Source organism: Pelodiscus sinensis, chromosome 4 (assembly GCF_049634645.1).
Source record: "Pelodiscus sinensis isolate JC-2024 chromosome 4, ASM4963464v1, whole genome shotgun sequence".
Taxonomy (NCBI): Eukaryota; Metazoa; Chordata; order Testudines; family Trionychidae; genus Pelodiscus; species Pelodiscus sinensis.
In genome coordinates, this window is record NC_134714.1 from 26,051,320 (window position 1) to 26,072,556 (window position 21,237).

A 21,237-nucleotide genomic window follows, 5' to 3' on the forward strand; every position below is an offset into this window, starting at 1 on the left:
TTCCCTCCTCCGTGCTCCCCAAAATTCTTACATGGAATGATCTTGGCTTGGGTCAGCTCAGCACAGTTGAAGTTCATCCCAATCATAGTTTGATTAAAGAAAATCGAAGAGAATTAAAGGATACTTCATGCTGTCTCATGTATACAGGTCCACTAACAGTTGCCCCCCAGATCCAGCCCTTCAAAGGGCCCAGGGGCTTCTGGCTAAGGCACCACTAAGGCAACAACAGTGGTGGCCATGGTCCTAAGCCCTTTAAATGGCTGTTAAAGTCCCACAAGGTGCACTCTGGACAGCTCAGAGGGCTGCCTGGGAATGCGGGGGGGTCATGGCATAGTGCGCTCTGACTGGCCCTGACTGCTGGCTGCCCCAATCCATCCCCTTCCAGCCAAAGCCCTGCCTCTTCCCAGAGTGTGGATCTGCCCTCCCACTCTTTGCCAGGGTGCCTGGCAAGTCTGTTGGCCTGCAGCTCATATACCACATTCCAGACTGAAAGAAAAGGATACATATAACTGTGTACTTAGATATAGATGATCTATATGCCCAAATACCATTGTTTACATAATTTCTTTCTCAGCTGAAACTGGTAAGGGTATTCATACAACATAGAAATATATTATATTCATAATTTTAAATACAGTTTCCATCAAGTACTTCATTTTATTCCTGGAAGTCTTAAAAGCATTTAGAAAGTTGTTACTCTCTTTTAGGAAAAGAGACCACAATATGAATATGAATACTCAATTAACCATTAAGACTAATGTAACATGTTAATAATACAGCAGGTTCACACTGTTGGTTGCTTTTAATAACACAGCAATACACTGAAATTCATGCTACCTGGGAGAGATTCTATCCATAGTCTCATACAATCACATTTAGAAACTGCTTTTAGACTTTATTGACTTAATTGAAATGTTACAAAATAATAATAATAATGATTTGCTCTTACATAGCACCTTGTATGTGAGAATCTTGAGGTGCTTTATTTTCATATAATACAACCATTTTCTTTTTATATGATCTCTTTTCTTACCAATATTTGACTTCTTCTTCTGTTTATCTTTTGTCTTCTATCTGGCTTATATATATATATATATATATATATATATATATATATATATATATATATATATATATATATATATATATATATAAGATATTATATTATAGTGATCATGAGTGTATGAGTGTATACAATATTTATCATACCAAAATACAAATTCCATAACTCAAAAACATTCTGTTCAACATTATAAATATGTTTCCATAGCTTAAAATATTAAAACTCATCATTGACCACTGGTTGAGTAACTTTGATATGGAAGTTTGGTGTTCATCTATGCCTTCTAGTTAAGTAAGAAGAACAGCTATTGTCTTCAGATTGTAAGCTTTCTGGGGCTCGCTTGTTTACTATGCAGGAACACAGGAAATAGCATAATGGATTAGACCAATGTGGATCCAATCCAAGAGCGGATTCAAAGAAAGAAACTCTGTAATAAGTAGTTAGCAGTTATGGGATAACTTGCCTCATGAAGAAGTTTCCTCCTGATCGAACCCCAAATATTTAGCGAATGGCTAGTCCCTGAATCTTGATGATTTATATCCCTTCCAAAGCTCTTATTTAGGGTAACAGTAACTCTGGATAAGAATGTATAATCCTTTTTAAAATCCATTATGCACTTGGCTAATGATATCTTGTGGCAATGAGTTCCCTTTGTCTAACTATGTATCATGTAAAAAATTAATTGCTTTTATGTATTTTGAATTTGTTACATTTCATTTCCTTCAATGTCTCCTTGTTCTTGTGAGACAAGCAGGGTGAGGCAGTATCTTTTATTGAACCAACTTCTATGGGTAAGAGAGGCAAGTGTTTTAGCCATACAGAGACCTGAAGAAGAGCTCTGTGTAGCATGAAAGCTTGTTTCTCTTACCTCAGAAACTGGTCCAATAATAAAAGACATTACTGACCTGATCTCTCTAATATCTTGGAACTGACACGGCTACACCTATACTCTTTATTCTTGAGTTATAACACCAGATGAACAAAAGTTACTGATCTCTATCTTCCCACTGCAGCTAATAATAAATACATTTAATTTGCTTTTGCCTACTGTGCAGTGTTAAGCACTATAGAACACAGGTGTTATGTTAAAATTATTCTGCTACAAATCATTTCAGTCAAAAGGAGTAACTTGTGCAAGCCAAGTACCAATCACAAGAACAAAATATCACTGAATATCAGTTTGAAAAAGAACCTATAATCTTAACTTCTAATCAACACCCCTTTCAAATGTCAAGGGCTGGGGGAACTTCAGATTGGAATATCTGAATTTAAATAATTCCCTTGTGGACCAGATCCAAACTCAAAAGGGGTCTATTTTTGTGGCTAGGATTTTTGATATTATACAGATGAGATCCCTCAAGAACATTCTTGTTATGAGGTTTTGGCCCAAGAAGGCAGAATTCTTAAGAAAACCCCCCAGCAATCTAACAAGATTTCTGATATTCAATATGACAGAAACCTTACATATCAATTTGTCTCACATTCTGCCATTTGGGGTCAAAATCTCAGGAGAACAGCCTGCAAAATGTTAATGCTATGCAACTGAACCAAATCCCAGCAATGCTTTTTTCTCAGACTTACACTTTAAACCTAAGCCTAAACTGAATCAGGATGAAATCATACTCTGCAACAGACCATGTCTAGAATCTATCCATAATAATACAATAAAATTACTGACAAACATTCAAAGAAAGAATATGTCAAAAGAACAGTCTGGTTATAAGTCTGCTATTACTTTTTGTATCTCTGAACCACATTTACCATCTGATTAGAGATGTTCCAATGAGTTCTCAGTCATTGTATTGTGATGAGAAACATAGAAATGTCAGGGCTGGTAATATAGAAGAAGATCATTTTGGATTGTATAGCTACAGTAAGTTAAGGTGCCTGACACTGAGGTGGGTCTTAACCCAATATCCATTTACCTGCCTTCAATTTTGTGTGCACCAAAGGATTATAGTTAATAGATTATATGTCTTTCAATGGGCTTTGGCTCAGGCTTAAGTACTGACACATTTTGTATCATCTGTGCCTTTAAGTATCTGCACTCACAAATAAGGTAGCTGGCATCAAGTACATCTTCAATTATGAATCTCTGAAAGTTACAGGTGCAAAAAGTACAGTTGCCTAGCCAGGCTTCCAAAATCCCATTTTGTGAACAAGAATTACAGTGAATAATAGTAGGAATAGCTCCATTGACTTCAATGCTGATTTATACCACCTCTGGATCTAACTTATATTTGTATTGTACACATGCCCATTCTCAAATTATCTGAAAACAACACATTATGATTTAAAATGTCAGTTCTGGGATAAGATTTTTGCTAACATTTTGAAATTTTGTTAAAGCGAGACAACAAAGCATGAAACTTTTTTGCCAGATCTTTAAGTTATGAGCAAAAAGAGTAACTTAGAAGAAAATAGTATATCAGGCTCATGAGTGCAAGAGATATTTATGGCATGATTCATTTCAGCCTTGTACAATGAAAAAGGAGTAATAAAACGTGTGCAGAAGAGTGTGCAAACTGTTGCATACTCTGAATTTATTGAAGATGACGTGAAAAAGTTGTTTGGATGCTTTATTATGTGAGGATATTTTATGAAAATGCTAGAGTGTAGCTTGGAAGTAAAAGTGGTCAGAGATAAAGATGAGCATGATGGGGTTGACACTGCAATTAAACTTGAAAACCTTTTTTATGTACACATTAAAAATTACATTCAAACCAATAAACAGAATGAATAAGCATAGTATCATTGTATGTGTATTATGTTTCTATAAAAATAGAACACAAGATTTTCCTTATACTTTACTATTTCATCTGGATTTGATTTGTTATAAGAGACATATGACATTACAAGAAAGCTCTGGGTTAAGATAAACTTTACGGTAACACGTAGCATTAAAGTCACTCAAGTCATTAATATTGTCAAATCAGCCCCTTGTAGGAAAATTTAATTCACTTACATATATTTTTAAAGAAAAAAATAAATTGGGACTAAGAAGGGTCCAGCAGAAAGCAATAGAAATGATTAAGGAGCTGAGGTACATGACTTATGAGGAGAAGCTGAGGGAACTGGACTTATTTAGTCTGCAGAAGAGAAGAATGTGTGGGAGGAGGGTATGGGGGAGTTGATAGCAGCCTTCAACAACCTGAAGAGGAGGTTCCAAGGAGTATGGAGCGAGGACGTTCTTAGTGATGGCATCAACAGAACAAGGAGCAATGGTCTCAAGTTGCAACAGGGAAGGCCTAGGTTGGATATTAGGAACAATTATTTCACTATGAAGCTGGTGAACCACTGGAATGGGTTACCCAGAGTGATGATGGAATCTCCATCCTTAGAGGTCTTTAAGGCTTGACAAAGTCCTTGCTAGGTTGAGTTAGTTAGCATTGGACCTGCTTTTAGCAGGAAGTTGGACTACATGACCTCTTGAGGTCTCTTCCAGCTCTAGTCTTCTATGATTCTAAGATTTAAGACTCAGGTTTCATTATGTCTAGTCCTGTATGGGCCACGCTTATGGCTATGTCTAGACTATGGAGTTTTTCCAGGATACCTCTGGTATCCTGGAAAAGCTCACACGCATCCAGGGAATGCGTCTGCTCTTCCAACATTTTTTGCGGAAGAGCAGACGTGCTCTTTCGGAAGCCCTTGTGTCCCAGTGCAGGGTCCAGCTGTAGTGTGGCTGGAGAACTCATAGACTCATAGACGCATAGACTTTAAGGTCAGAAGGGACCATTATGATCATCTAGTCTGACCCCCTGCACAGTGCAGGCCACAGAATCTCAACCACCCCTCTGAGAATAATCCTCTCACCTATGTCTCAGATACTGAAGCCTTCAAATACTTTGAAGGCCCCAACATGCAGAGAGTCCTTCAGCTGTGATCTGTGCCCAATGCTACAGAGGAAGGCGAAAAACCTACAGGGCCTCTGCCAATCTACCCTGGAGGAAAATTCCTTCCTGACCCCAAATATGGCGATCAGCTAAACCCTGAGCATGTGGGCAAGACTCACCAGCCAGACACCCAGAAAGTTCCCTATAGCAGCTCCTATCATCCCTTCATTGACCTATTTCCAACTGATAATGAATGGTCAATTAGTTACCAAGATCATGTTATTTCATCCAACCATCCCCTTATCATAGAATCATAGAACTGGAAGAGACCTCAGAAGGTCGTCAAGTCCAGCCCCCCACTCTAGGCAGGACCAATCCCATCTAAATCAACCTGGCCAGGGCTTTGTCAAGCCGAGACTTAAACACCTCTAGGGATGGAGACTCCACTACTTCCCTAGGTAACCCATTCCAATGCTTCACCACCCTCCTAGTAAAATAGTTTTTCCTAATATCCAATCTGGACCTCTCCCACCACAACTTGAGACCATTGCTCCTTGTTCTGCCATCTGTTACTACTGAGAACAGCCTCTCTCCATCCTCTTTGGAACCTCCCTTCAGAAAGTTGAAGGCTGCTATCAAGTCCCCCCTCACTCTTCGCTTCTGCAGACTAAACAGACCCAAGTCCCTCAGCCTCTCCTCGTAGGTCATATGCTCCAGACCCCTAATCATTTTGGTTGCCCTCCGCTGGACCCTCTCCAATGCGTCCGCATCCTTTTTGTAGTGGGGGGCCCAGAACTGGACACAATACTCCAGATGTGGCCTCACCAAAGCCGAATAAAGGGGAATAATGACATCTCTGGATCTGCTGGCAATGCTCCTCTTAATGCATCCTAATATGCCATTAGCCTTCTTGGCTACAAGGGCACACTGCTGACTCATATCTAGCTTCTCATCCACTGTAACCCCCAGGTCCTTTTCTGCAGAACTACTACTTAACTGGTTGGTCCCCAGCCTGTAACTATGCTTGGGATTCTTCCCTCCCAAGTGCAGGACTCTACACTTGTCTTTGTTGAATCTCATGAGATTTCTAGTTGCCCAGTCCTCCAATTTGTCTAAGTCGCTCTGGACCCTATCTCTGCCCTTAAGCGTATCTACCTCTCCCCCAGCTTAGTGTCATCTGCAAACTTGCTGAGGGTGCAATCTATCCCCTCATCCAGGTCATTAATAAAGATATTGAACAAAACCGGTCCTAGAACCGAACCTTGGGGCACTCCATTAGAAACCGACCGCCATCCTGACATCGAACCGTTGATCACTACCCGCTGGGCCCGGCCTTCTAGCCATCTTTCTATCCATCTTACCGTCCATTTATCCAATCCACATTCCCTTAACTTGCTGGCAAGAATAGCGTGAGAGACCGTATCAAAAGCCTTGCTAAAGTCAAGGTATATAACATCCACTGACTTTCCCATGTCCACTGAGCCAGTTACCTCATCATAGAAGCTAATCAGATTGGTCAAGCACGACTTGCCCTTTGTGAATCCATGCTGACTATTCCTGATCAATTTCCTCTCATCCAAGTGTCTCAGAATGGATTCCTTTAGGATCCCTTCCATGATTTTTCCAGGAACCGAGGTAAGACTGACTGGCCTATAGTTCCCTGAATCGTCCTTCTTCCCTTTTTTGAAGATGGGCACTACATTTGCCTTTTTCCAATCATCCGGGATTTCGCCTGATCTCCATGACTTTTCAAAGATAATGGCCAAAGTCTCCTCAATGACATTTGCCAACTCCCTCAGTACCCTCGGGTACATTAAGTCTGGACCCATGGATTTGTGTACGTTCCTAACCTGTTCTTTACCCACCAAGGGCTGTCCATCTTCTTTTCGTCTTGCGTCACTTAGCACAGAAGTCTAGGAGCCGACCTTGTCCGTGAATACAGAGGCAAAGAAAGCATTGAGTACTTCAGCTTTCCCCACATCATCTGTCACTAGGTTACCTCCTTCATCCATTAGGGACTGCACACCCTCAGGCTATGTTACTTCATAGTTCCATTGAGAGCATCAGCCTGAGTTATCCAGCCACACTACAGCTGGACCCTGCCCTGGGATACTGCTGCTTTTTATCAAAATAGGTTTTCTGAAATTTGGCCCATCTTCACTGGGCCAAATATTGGAAAAACCTCCTCTTTCAGAAGAACCTTTCTTCCTCATGGCACGAGGAAGACAGGGCTTCAGAACGTGTGTGTCTGTTCTTCTGCAAAAAATGTTGGCAAAGAGGGCAGGGTATTGTGGAGCCAGGACTTAGATCCTGGCATGTCCAGCTAGTTATAAGTAGGTGGCTTACTGAATCTATATTGAAAAATGACACAACTACTACAGTGGTTTACACTCGCAGCTCCTTCAATTAATTCTAACTCAATCAGGCAGTATTTCTTCTAGGGTCTCCAGTTGTACCCACAACGGGTGAGCTGGAGAAGATCAGGGCCCACCGGAAGAATTCTGTGAATGGGACAGCCTGCAATAGCACTCCAGACACACAATCTCCTTCTGACCCTAGATACTGTCCTGACATTCCCCAATTACTGTAAAGGGGAGTGATATGGGGCTAGCCAAAATGGCTTTGAGCAATCTGAGGATTCCCCCGTTACTTCTTTGACCCTCCAGAATAAGGGTATAGAAGGATACTTATGTATGCAATTGATGGATTCATGCATGTGATTTTGCACACAGATCTCACCATGGATAGTTGGGAAATATTTTTCCCCCTAAAAATCTTGACAAAAATAGTCGCATTTTTCATTATTTTTTTCTTTGAAATTCCTCATTGAATAAAACCCCTAAACAAAAAGATTTTTTGGTCTTTCAACAGAAAACCAACCATATCAACAAAAATGGACCTTTTGTCATTACAATTTCCATTCTGTTCAAAAGCCATTATGTGTCAGAAAACTGTTAAAGTGGAAAATTTTTACCTTGCTCTAGTTTTCATCTATTGTGTGTTATGTAATAATTAATAATCTTAAGGAAAGATATGGTAATGTTGGTAACTTCACACTGAATTTTATAGCCAAACTGATTGTTGTGTAATATGTAACTGTATTGTGTTGCATGCAGCATTTAAAAATATCTATTCATACATAATATATAGAAACAATGATTTTAAAAATACTGTTTTAGCTTTTTTCCCATTAAAAATTCCATATGTCAGGCATGTTAATTGAAGCGGATGCAAGTGAAATGCAACCCTTGGATTTTATTATGTGAATTTAATACCGAGAGGGGACTGGGGAAGAAACAGCTCAACAAATTGTTGTGGATTTATTTTCTTCATTTATATTAGGTTACACAGAATGAAAAGCTGCCCAATGGATGTTAGATATAATAGCTAGAGAGTTTAATATGATTTCTGCTGCAAGAAAAACTGGACCAGATAAAAAATCCATATCTTAATGATAGGTAAATAATCCTTTAGTATCTCAGATGTACATGCTACAGGCAGGAACTCTCTATTCATGAAAACTCTTTTATTCTTGTATGCTATTACTGCAGAGATATTGCTATATTGGTAGATATATTCCTACACTGATAAATAGACTGCATAAACAATATGCCCCCCTGTAAGCAAGATAATGCTAGTACATTCTAACAATAATAGCTCCCCTGCAGGAGGCTAGATTTTCCCCTTTTTCTAAATGCTAACAAGAAATGCTCTAAGGTTATTCACGTAATGAAAAATGGGTAAAATAAGTGTAGTGCATAGAACTCTCTTTCCCTCGCCCCTTCCATCTCAGGTGAAAATGTTGCAGATTTCTTTATCCCCATGTATTCTGATGGCATGCGTGTATATGTGTGTGTGTGTGCGCGCGTGTGTATCCATATATAAAGTATTTTTATTTAAAAATAAATAAACAAATGTAGAATTCTCAGATATCAGTGAAGTTTTAGCTACCTGTGAGATCCCTGCATATATTGGAAGCTACTTCATTTGAAAGGCTCTGATGAAGTCCATAATCCAAGAGAATGTAGCACAAGTCCCTGCATGATGTACTGTAGGGTAAGCTGCTAAGAATCACTTGCAGCTCTGCATGGAGCCATATAGTTCTCTTTGATAAGTTGCCCGACCTGAGAAAGCTGAAAATATGTCCATTATTGTGAAGGCTGTCGAAAGGATACTGGATTATTAGTCTAGATAGTGACAAGATCTTGGCGGCTGATTTAGTTAATACACATCAGTGACCATCTTTTTAAAAGGAGGAATCTTTTTTTTTTTTTAACTTATGAAAAGAATCTCTCAAGTAAGATTTTTTTCTCTTCTTTCTTGATGTGGCACATCTGTGAATTAGAATTTGCCTTTTTGCCTCAAACATAGCCTGCTCTGGAAAGATGCTGAGCATAGCGACAGCAGGCCGACACAAAGGGGCCCTCTGTCTAGTAGATTTGTCTCAATATACACCTATATGCTGCTGGTCCTTGTGCTATGAGGTGTATCCTGACTTGGAACTCCTGTGCAAAGGACCATCACACTGGTAACCACTATATTGCTCATTCCTAACTTTCTTTGGGCACTAGCCAGCACAAAGGGGCCAAGGAGGAATGTGAGCTGAGTTGAACTATCACACAGAACAGAGCATGTAACAGTCCCCTAGGGATAGTCCACCATATGCATTCTCTTTGACTCCATGTGCAGCTCCCAGATGTGCAGTGTTTCTGGGACAAGGACTTTGCCTTTTTATTGCTGTGAAATGCCTAGTGTGTTTGAGAGGAGTGCACATAAATTATTAATGATTAATATTAATAATATTAATAGGAATAGCAGGTCACAAGAACCTTTCATAATGCATCCTTTAATTTCTTTGTGGAAATGGTTTGCTTTAGGGCAGCTGGCATTATTACCAGCTGCCTTTCCCTGTCAAGGAAACAACAGTATCAAGCATCACTATTTATTGATTTGTGGGGTTTTTGGAGTTGAATTTTGTTTTCCTTAAGCATGGACCATACCATACCATACCACAAGAGAGCAGATGATAAAATGAAGAATGTCAACAAATGAGTTTTTGTCCAGTGTCATCATTCATCATAATAGGTAACTTGGTTTTTATAATAACTTTCATAAGACAGATATCCCCAAAATGGTTTATTGTATTACAACAACACAGTTGCATAGTTAAATAATAAAGAAGGGCAGAGAGAGAGGAGAGTTGAGAATTATAGGGCAAAGGAGGGCAAATATCATCTATGAGGTTAAATTTGGCAAAAGTTGACTATTGTGTTTGTGAAAGAGAAGGTGCCTGTTCCAGATGGCAGGGGCTGCAGAGAAGGCTCTTACCCCTCAATAATGGTGAGACTACACAAAAGATCCATGAGAAAGCCAGTGCTAGCTGACTAGAATGGGGGGTCTATACAGAAACATGGGCAAACTCATTCCTTAGATGATACCTCTCTACACTTGATGAGTTTGGCCTATGATTTCAACATTAGGGTTTAGCAAACAGGACATTTGGTTTGATATGGAGTGGCAGCACAAAGCTTTCATCAGCCACTCCCAAAAGCTTTCATCAGAAATCCCAAACTCAGCCTGTGTTCACCATAAAACTCCATATGCTTTTCAGTGAAGCAAGCCAACTTACTACCCCCAACAGGAACCTGGGCTACTCCCTTCATTTATACAGCCCTCTTGAGGTATAGGTTGAGCAGTGATCTGCAAATTCAATCTGCTGGCTGGCCTGCTCTTGCACATTCAGTGGCTGGAAACTAGCAGGTAGCCTTGCCAGAGGGTGAGCCATGCAATACGTTCTTCAGCAGTGAGGTAACTGGTCCCAGAGAACCAGCTGCATGGTCTGTTGAAGCTTTTGAGATTCTGCTTCTGCTGAATGGGAAGCAAAGCAGGATGCCTCCCTCACAAGAACTGCCTGGATAGTAGGAACAATATTTACTTGCACCTATCTCCCCTGAAATTAGACAATAACAAACATGGCTGTCAGATGGAAGCCTTAGCTGTAAGTTGCCAATAAAAGATTCTCCTCCAGACTGTGCTTTGACAAGGGGGTGCCCTATATAAGGTGTATGCAAAGCATGTGTTTATATTAGTATATCTTGCTCTTCTGCTATTTTCACAATCTCCCTGTGTTTTTTTTTTTCTCTGCTCCAATCTCTGCTCTGCTTCCCATCCCATGTTTTCAGTTAATTTTTTTCTTCTATGCTCTGTTTCTCACAGCCTCTCCACTAATCAGGATACAAACCTAGACCTAGCACCTAGATATTCTGGCATTAGGCACTGCAGAAATACCTACATGGAGAAAGATAATGCTTAAGCCCAGAGTCTGTGTTTAAAATTGAGCAAAATGAATTTGTTTATCCTGAGCTAGAATGCACATAACACAATCCCTGCATGATATTAAAGGGCAAAATTCCATCTCAAAGAATCTAAGGCAATCAGAAGTGAGGAAGGCATCCACTGGTCAAATGGCCACATACAGGAAGTAAGTATCCAAACACATCCCAGCCATGCCTTGACAGCCCTCTCTGTTGATTCTGTAGACAGCTCTAGCTATTCTTTTTTGGTAAATGCACTTTCATACACATGCAAGAGTAACATACCTTGACCATAAATGCTCCCAGGATGATAGGAATAACTGGAATAATTTACTTCAGATGTGAGCTCCCTATTTGAAAGGTTCCCCATGCGATCCCTCTGAAAAGTCAAAGCTATTCTGTGCTTCTCTTGTTTAAAACAATATTTTTCCTATCTATAATAAAATAAAGAGATGTGTGCAGCAGAGGTGTTTGATTTCATGAAGGATTTCAAGATTTTGAAATCTGGCTATGCTCTGACTTGGAATGAAAACTGAAAAGTTTGCAGTTCTTTGCAAAGGAAAACTCCAACAAAATGTTTAGTTCAGGTCATTTGAAATATCCCACAAAATCCAAAGGTTTCTTTTCAATTTTGACTTTTAACATTGAAAATTATATTACTATACTACAGTGGTCACCAACCAGTAGATCAGGATCTATTGATGTGGGATGGAAAGGGGGGGAGGGATGCTAATGTCAGGATGTCCTTCCTCCCTGCACTTCTGTACCCTACCTCCACACACAGAGAAGGGGATGGAGGGAGCTTGGCAAAGCAAATATCTGTCACTCTCACACACTGTGCGTGACTCTGTCATTCTCACAAACACACAGGCAATGTCTACACTGCACCCATTTGGCACAAGAAATATGCAAATGAGGCAAAGTGTGGAATATCGCCTCACCTCCTTTGCATAATTAATGAGGCTCTGTTTTTGCACAAGAGCTGTTCTTCCGCATTTTTTTCAGGAAGAATGGTTCTTGCGCAAAAGCCTCTTGTGCAAAAACGGAGCCTCATTAATTATGCAAAGGAGGTGCGGTGATATTCCACGCTTTGCCTCATTTATATTTCTTGCACCAAACGGGCGCAATGTAGACCTAGCCAGACTGTCCTTTGCTCTCATCTCCTGACCCAAAACATAGGTGGGGGGGTTGTTGTTACTTCTTTTAATGCTTGCAAAATTTGTTAGTTTGGTTTTTGACTGGTCTGTGCATTTCATCATTTTAATTTCTCTCCTACACTTACTTTTAATTTTTTGAGTAGTGAGTTCTAAAATATCTAATCTAGCGTGGCTGCAGTATTTCTCCCTGTAGTAATTGCTGCTCCTGGAAGTGGCTGGCATGTCCCTGCAGCCCCTAAGAAAGGCAGAGCAGGGGATCTCCACATGCTGTCCTTGCCTGCAGACACTTTCCTGCAGCTCCCATTGGTGAATAACAATAAACAGTGGCCAGTAGAAGCTGTGGGCTCAATGCCTGTAGCTGGCACACGGGCCCATGGATCCACTGCTATACATGCCAGCTGTTTTCAGCAGTGGTGCAGGGCCAGGGCAGGAGTAAGCCTTCCTTAACTTCATTGTTTGAGCACCTGGAAGCCATCTCAGTTTAACAGTGCACAGCCAGAGCCTGCTTCCTGAACCCCTGTCCCAGCCCTGAACCTCCTCCTACACCCCTAACCTCCTGCCCCAGATGTGAGTCCTCCTGCGCCCACACTCCTTCCCAGAGCTTGCACCCTGAAACCCCTCCTGGACCCCAATCACCCAGCTTGGGCTAAACCCAAAGCCCCCCTACTCCAAACTCCTTGGTCTAAGACCAGAGCCTGCACCCCAGCCCAAACTCCTACCCCAGCCTGGTGAAAAATGAGGGAGAAAGGAGGATAGGGTGAGCAGGAGCAGGGCCTCAAAGAAGTAGCGGGAAGGAAGCGGAGCAAGGGTTTGAGGTAGATCTTATATTGCACTTGAATTAAAAAAGTGATCTTGTGGTTAAGAAGGTTTGAGACCACTGCTATACAATATATGGTATGGTCAACATTCAAAATGAAAAGTTGTTTCAAAACAAAATATTGAAACATCTTATTCTGAAAATGATAAAATGGGACATTTTTACATCATTGGACCCTTTCACCCCACAGTTTTTCCCAAAGCTGAATGCCAGTGAAACTGAACTGATATTGCAAAGTCTTTCAGTTTCAATAGAGCCACATATTCTAATGACATATAGTTCTATGAAAAGTTCTTGAACCAGCCCTAAAATAATGTGTTCTTCAAACTATTAATGTTGCCTGGGTGTCTTATCATAGCTAATAAAATAGAATCAGCTCTTCTGTTGTTTCCTTCCATGAGTTTCATCTATACTTGTCAGTATCTCCTGGCAGCAGGAACTGTGCAAGACACCTCTTGTCATACAAGGTGCTCAGTCAACAATGGAAGCTGCTGGCTCTTGTTTGCTCTTTTAGGCTGGCTCATAAATGCACTGGTGTTGTGGGGATGGGGAAGCAGACAGGAACACATTTCGATCAAGACACATAGAAGATGAGGTTTTCTCTTCTTACCTTATTCTTGATAGTCCACATCCTGAAAGCCTTCCTTAACGACTTCAGTGTGAGTCTTTCCCAAGCAAGGATCGAATAAAAGGAAAGAGGGACCAATATGACCCAATGGTACCAAAAGTGATCTTGTCTTTTAAGTATGCTGCTGTCTGCTTCCTCATCAGCACAGCACCTGTCCATTGTCCAGCAACAGCTAATGCAGGGGTGGGGAACCTTTTGAGGGTCAGGGGATGCTGACCCACAGAAAAATCAGGCAAGGGCTGCACACAAAAAAACCAAAACAAAATAAAACAAATAAACCCTCATTGAGGCAGCCTCTGACTGAGGAGAAAGACATTCTCCACATTCCCCTCACACACCAGAGCATTGGAGTGCCCAGGCTAGTAGATTTTGTGAACTCCAGTCCTGTGGGAAATGGCGGGGGGTTAGAGCACTAGCGTGGGCTCACCAATGTTGGGAGAGGAGGGAGTGGGGAGAGCTCCAAGCCTGGAGGACTGGATCCAGATAAGCCGGGGGTTGCATCCAGCCCTCAGGCCTTAGGTTCCCCACTCCTGACTGCTAATGGATTGGGTTGTGCTTGATAAATGTGCATGTAGATTAGTATGTCTCCACCTAGCAATTAAACGCAGTTAGCAGGAAAACTGAGATAAAATAGGCCTCCTTTTGAGGAAGTGAGATTGTAATAAGAAGGAACAGTACAGAGCCTGACACAGAGAAACAGAGATTGCTGTCTTTGGCACACATTCAGGGGGCACACTACACAGTTTTTTCAAAAAAAGTGGCCTTTTTTCGAAAAAACTTCCCCTGCGTCTAGACTGCTACCACATTCTTTCAAAAGTAAATCGAAAGATTGTGGCAGTTTTATTTGATCACAGAAAACCTAGTTTTACGAGGAAGAACGCCTTTTTTCGAAAGTGCTTGTTCGAAAAAAGGCTCTATGTAATGTAAACTGTGTTTTTTCGAAAAAGAGCATCCAGACTGCTGGGGTGCTCTCTTCTGAAAAAGCGGCTTGCTTTTTCAAAAGTACTGGTTGTAGTCTAGACGCTCTTTTTTGAAAGAGGCTTTTTCGAAAGTATCTTTCGAAAAAGCCCCTTTTGAAAGAGGCTTGCCATCTAGACGTTGTGTCAGAGTGGTTGTTCTTTGAAAACCAAGTCATTCGTTTTTCTTTCTTTTTCTGTTGCTCAAAATATTTCACATTAACAGTTTGAGTAGTTTCAGTCTATAATGGCAGCATTTGGGATTCTACACTTCAGTAGCTATAATGCAATATAAACAGGGATACAGTAACAAGGGAGTGTGAAGTAGTGATGACAAGGACAGTGAGATGTGTGTGGTGCTTTTGAAGAGGTAAGGAAAAGCTCTAGGAACTTGTTCAGTCTGCTGTAATAAAACCTTAGGTCAGGGATGTCATAGTAATAATAATATGCATTTGCATGGCAAATTTCACAAAAGATTGCAAAGAGATTTATAAACATAAATTAATCAATAGTGCACAAACACCCCTTTGAGGTAGGTAAATGCAACTGAATGTGCCCTGTGTTTACACCCTACACATGATTATAATAATCCTTGTACAAAGTATGCTTTGTAAGGCAGAAGTTGAAAACTCATAATTTGCTGGTCGGTATTATCCTGATGAAATATGTGTGAAAATGATGTAAATGAAATCATAAGATTTCCCTCTGTGGTGTTAATAACACACCCCAAACACAAGTTGGCAAACAGGTCTGTCCTAAACAAAGGAATGTGTGTTCCACCTAATTTGCATTTAAGCAGTAAACAGAATCATCAAGCAGGAAGGAAAGCAAAGAAAGCTCAAACAGCAGTAAAAAAGCCAGCAGAAGACATCCTTCCAGATAGACCCTTTGTTTCCTAGTGCCAAGCTGTACATGTTTTTGAAGAGAGGAACAGAAACTATAAAAAGCAGAGCAAACACCTGAGAGGTGCACTCTTTCTCTTTCTCTCTCTCTCTCCATCCATCAAATTCACCGTAATTAAAGGGACAATGGAAGTATGGAAACAGTCACTGGCTCTGCGGGGAGAGTTCTGATGTACAGAATTTGATCAGCTGGTTATGATAAATTTTGTTTGAATCTCATGTAGTTTGTTCAGTTAGGTCTCAGTAAACATGTTGTGTTTTTTTTCTTAGAACCATTTCTGATTTTTATACTTCATTACTAGTACTCACTTAAAATCTATCTTCTTGTAGTTAATAAACTTTTACTGTTTCATTTAGTCCATTGTCTTTAAAATGAAGTGTAACTATTTGAGATAATTATTTGAGATAATAAACTGGCATAGTAATTCTTTGTAGGAAAAACAGACTTAAAATGCTTCGTACAGTTCAAGAGAGGGCTGGGCAGTACAGGACACATATTGCTGGCAGGAAATCTAGGACTCTGAGGCTACATCTACACTGCAGGCTTCTTGCGCAAGAAGCCTTTTGCGCAAACACTTCTTGCGCAAGAGCACGTCCACACCTCAAAGCGCATTGCTTTCGGGATGAGCTTTTGTGCAAGAGAGCGTCCACACTGCATGGACACTCTTGTGAAAGAAAGCTCTGATGTCATTCACAGAATGGTCATCAGAGCACCTGTGCTTTTTCGGATAGGCTCTTTTTGCGCAAGAAACCCCTGTGGAACGTCCACACTTGCTTTTTTGTGCAATAATTGTAACACAAAAAAGAGTTATGTGTAAAAGGAGGTTTACCTACGCCAGAAAAAGCCCTCTGTTCTGCCGTTTTACTGCTGATTTACTTGGGCAAAAGCACATTTGAGGTGTGGACGCTCTGCAGGTTTTTGTGCAAAAACCTTGCAGTGTAGATGTAGCCTGAGTGTATTGGCATCACCCTGCAGTATAATCAAGGCTTGTGAAAGCCAGAGTGTAATTCACACACAGATACTAGGGATGTTAATTATCAATTAATTAACTAACTGAGTAGTTGATAGACTTTCCATCAACTACTCAATTAGTCGATAAGGGGGGCATTTCTGCTGCAGCTCTGCACCCTAAATGGAGTAAGAGCCACTGGGATCTTACTACATTTAGGGTGCATCTACACAGCAGCATTATTTCAGAATAAAAGCCATTATTCTGAAATAACAATGCAAGCATCTACACAGCAATTCAGTTATTCTGAAATAATTTTGAAATAATGGACGTCTTATTCCGACTTCTGTAAACCTCATTCTATGAGAAATAATGCCTATTCTGAAATAGCTATTTTGAAATAGCTGTACTGTGTATGCTCCACTGCTGCTATTTCAAAATAGCTCCTCCACAGGGCCATTCAAACTAATTACTCCCTAATGCCTCCTGGGGCACTAAATCAAGGTAGTGTGTCCATATTAGGGAAGCCTGCCTCGGACTAATTTTGAAGCTTCTCTGTAGTATAGACAAGCTATTTTGAAATAAACTATTTCATAGTATTTCGTCCGGGATAGCTTATTTCAAAATAAGTGGCAGTGTACATGTACTTTTACGGTGCATCTACACTGCGGGGCTTAACTCAAAATAAGCTATGCAAATTGAGCTACTTCAATTGCATAGCTTATTTTGAAATAGGCAGCCTCTACACAGCACTTATTTCAAAATAGAGCACTCTTCCTCTGACTTCCCTCATTCCTTGTACAATGAAGGTTACAGGAGTCGGAGGAAGAAGTCCTCTAGCTTGACAGTATTTTGACACAATTTTGAAATAACTGCCTGCTGTGGAGACGCAGACTAAGTTATTTTGGAATAGTGCTAGTTATTTTGAAATAGTGTTGCAGTTAGACGTACCCTCAAAGTGCAGAACAGCAGCAGTCCCAGGAGCTCGCACCGCTCCCAGGAACTTACCCCACTGTGGCTCTGCACTTTAAATGTAGTAAGAGCCTGGTGGGTTTTGCTACATTTAAAGTGCAGAGCTATAGCGGTCTTGGAGCTGCGGCTCATCCTCCTCTGCCTCTCACCCCCACACCACAGAGACAGTGCTGGGGGAGACCTGACTTTTAAGCTGGTTCCCCCCAGCTCCAGTTCTTGATCCTGTCCCTCCCCCACCTCTAATAGAGAGGCGAGAGGGGGGAAGTGAATAGTTGAGTAGTCACTTGACTAGGCTTATTGGGTAGTCGACTATTTGCGCAGCCACTTACATCCCTAACAGATACTGAGAGTATGGCTTTTATCCTGGAGGACTGTGAGCAGCCAAGGTTGAAGCTATTTCAGCAAGTCATTGTAAAGCACCCAAAGTTTCAGGGCACAAGTGACAAAGAAACTCTTTATTTTGACTTATACCCTGGTACATCATAGTAAATAACACTATTCCCATTATACAGGAGGAGGAACTGAAGCACAGAGAGGTATAACAACTTGCCTAAGACTGCACAGAAAGCCACTAATAAGGTTACAAACAAAATCCAAGAATCCTGTTTCCCAGTCTCCTGCTGTATCCATAAGAAAACACTTCAGAGTAGGTATCATATAGACATGCATAAACTTACATAGAGTGGCTTAGTTCCTGGTCCTGTCAACCAGGATCAGATTGCCACATGTGGCCAAAATCTCATGCAACAAAAATGGTCTTGTGAGATTGTGTCCCAAGATGGATGAAATGTGCAGGTAATAACCACCACTGGGAAATTTCTGTCTAATGTTGCAAGCAGTGTTCCCTGTAAGATGATCAGTTGGGCATCTACCAAGGAGAGAGTCAAGTGCCACCCAGCTGATTAGCAGAACACCCAGGCTGTTTCTACATTGGCAAGATTTAGGGCAAAAGCGACTGTCTACACTGGCCGTGAGTATTTGCGCAAGAACACTGACATTCTACTGTATGAAATCAGTGCTTCTTGTGTAAATACTCTGACGCTCCCACTCAGGGATAAGTCCTCTTGCGCAAGTGTTCTTGTGCAAGAGGCCACTGTAAACAGGTAACATCAATTACTTGCGCAAGAAAGCCTGACGGCTAAAATGGCCATCGGAGCTTTCTTGCGCAAGAGAGTGTCTACACTGGCACGGATGCTTTTGCGCAAAAGCAAATCTTTTGCAAAAAGGCACATGCCAGTATAGATGCTCTCTTACTCAAATATTCTAACACAAAAACTCTTGCGTTTAGAGTATTTGCGCTAAATCTTGCCAGTCTAGATGTAGCCCCACAGTGCCCACAGCCAGCAGCATGTGTTTCTACTGGTGGCACACATATGACCATAACTTAGTGCACATAACAACATTTATTCCACACATGAATGGAAAAAGTTAGAAGGAACTCTGCTTGCAAGAACAAATTATCTCATCAAATTTCTACAACAATCCTGCAAAATCACACATGAAAACCTTGTGAGATTTTGGCACCATTGACTCTGCACTCAGTTTCTAGGCCTGATTTGACCTTGATTTGACCTGTTGCAGGAATGAAAGCTTCTGCCCTGAATCTAAATACCATCTTCTTTCTGAAAAGAAAAATATAGGAACTTGAACTCTGATCGCCTACTGTTTACAGCAGAATTATAGGGTGAATCACTATTATAGGGTGAATATTGCAATGCAATATTGTGTTGGAACTTGGAAAAAGATGATTCATCATAGGTAAGAGAAAGACATGTTTAATTTAGGTTGTTATGTCACCTATAATATGTTTCAATACTCACAGGAAGTACTTACCACCCTTGTAGTTCTGTGAATTGCTGTGTGTTCTATGTATTCCTAATACATTCTTGTTAGCATCTGAACACTCTTGGGCTCTTGTACCTGCTGCCCTCAATTACTTCAACAAGGAACAGCTCTTTCTTGGCTCTGTTGCTATTTCTACCTGCTGGGATAGAGGGGAAAAATGTCACTGTATAGGTAAATGGGAGCCCTGAGATGTTTTCACTTATTGAGGCTGGACTACATCAGAAATCTCTACCTCTAGAAAACACTAGAGAACATAGCCCTTAAAATTCCTCCTTGAGGGGGACTCTCAGGGATATTTTTGGGGATAGGTCACAATATTGTCACCGCCTTTAGAGCTGGGTGGCTGCAGAATGGTGGCTGTGGCTCTGAAGGCAGCATCCCACAAGAGGCAGTGTAGAAGTAATGGTGGCAAGACCATACAATGTCATTCTCAATTCTGCACTGATGCTGATGGAATGCTGCCTTCAGAACTGGGATCCCAGCTAGCAGTCTCCACTTTCCAGTTGACCAGTTCTGATGGCAATGCCATTGCCTACATCAGAGGAGAAGTAAGGATAGCTTTACTGCAGCCTGCCTGCCTGCCCCACCGCTACAATAACCTTCAGACATCCTGACACAACTCCGTTTTGGGTTAGTGCCCCTACCATGAAATTTCAGATTTAAATGGCTGAAATCATTACATTTATGATTTTTTAAAATACTATGGCCAAAATGTACTGTAAATTTGGAAGTATCCTAATTATAACAGTACTGGCATCTTGATAACTTCCCTATAGATCCCAGGAGGGGAGCTGTGCCAGGGAAAGGGGTGGAATTAGAGCAACTTAGCTGTGCAAGTGGTTTGTGAGAGTGAATCCCATTTAGGGTAATACAGGCAGCAGTCATTCTATGAAAGTAGTTAGAAAGGCTATAGTATTGTCTGCCCCAAACATAGAAACATTATTAGTCAGGAATAATCTGGAATCACATGACTCCAAGAACCAAGACTTTAAAAATATATTATAGCTTGAGACTTAGGATAAAATCAGTATGGGAAAGCTGGCCACACCACTTACTCTGTGTGGAGAAAACATAAGGCAGGACAGACCCATGGAGAGTCTGAGAGAACTAAAAGTCCTCTTTGTGAGAATTGTGTGAAACATCACCTTTATACAGTAGCAGAGGGGTAGCCGAGTTAGTCTGTAACTTTAAAAACAAGTAGTCCTGTGGCACTTTAGAGATCAACAGAAATATATATAATATATGAGCTTTCATGGGCAAAACCCACTTCTTCAGATGAGATGATTTTATTCAGTTTAATTAGATCATGTGTCTTCTTTATCCTGGGAAAGATGACACTTGTGCTGGCATTATATAAAACTATTTAAGGGTGCGTCTACACAACACCCTAAACTCAAAATAAGATACGCCATTTGCACTACGCAAATGGCATATCATATTTAGAAACTATTTTGAAATTTGAAATTTGGCACATCTACACAGTTCCAAATTTCAAAATAGTGTGCTATTTTGAGCCATCCCTAGCCCTCGTGCAACGATGTTTATTGGGATGGTGAAACAGCATGACCATTATTTTGAAAAATATTTTGAAATAACAGGCGGCTTGTGTAGAAATAGCTGTGCAGTGTAGACGTATCCTGAGAGATGTACTGAGTCATAAAATGGCCTCAGCACTTCCTCCGATACTAGTTGATATGTAGGGGTGGATGGGTCTATGGCCACATGCGCTCCAAAACTTCCCAAACACACTTCCCTTGGGTTATTCAGCCCTCCCTCCCCCTCCCCCCCCCCCCCCCACTT

General features: G+C 41.0%; 1 long non-coding RNA gene across 1 annotated transcript in view; it reads right to left on the minus strand.

Annotated features, from left to right (window-relative positions):
- Positions 1 to 21,237, minus strand: part of LOC142828956 (uncharacterized) — a 49,679-nt gene that overhangs the window by 21,598 nt on the left and 6,844 nt on the right. Inside the window, exon 2 of the long non-coding RNA XR_012903141.1 lies at positions 19,426 to 19,576. This is a non-coding gene — a long non-coding RNA (uncharacterized LOC142828956). The remainder of the gene's footprint in view (positions 1 to 19,425; positions 19,577 to 21,237) is intronic.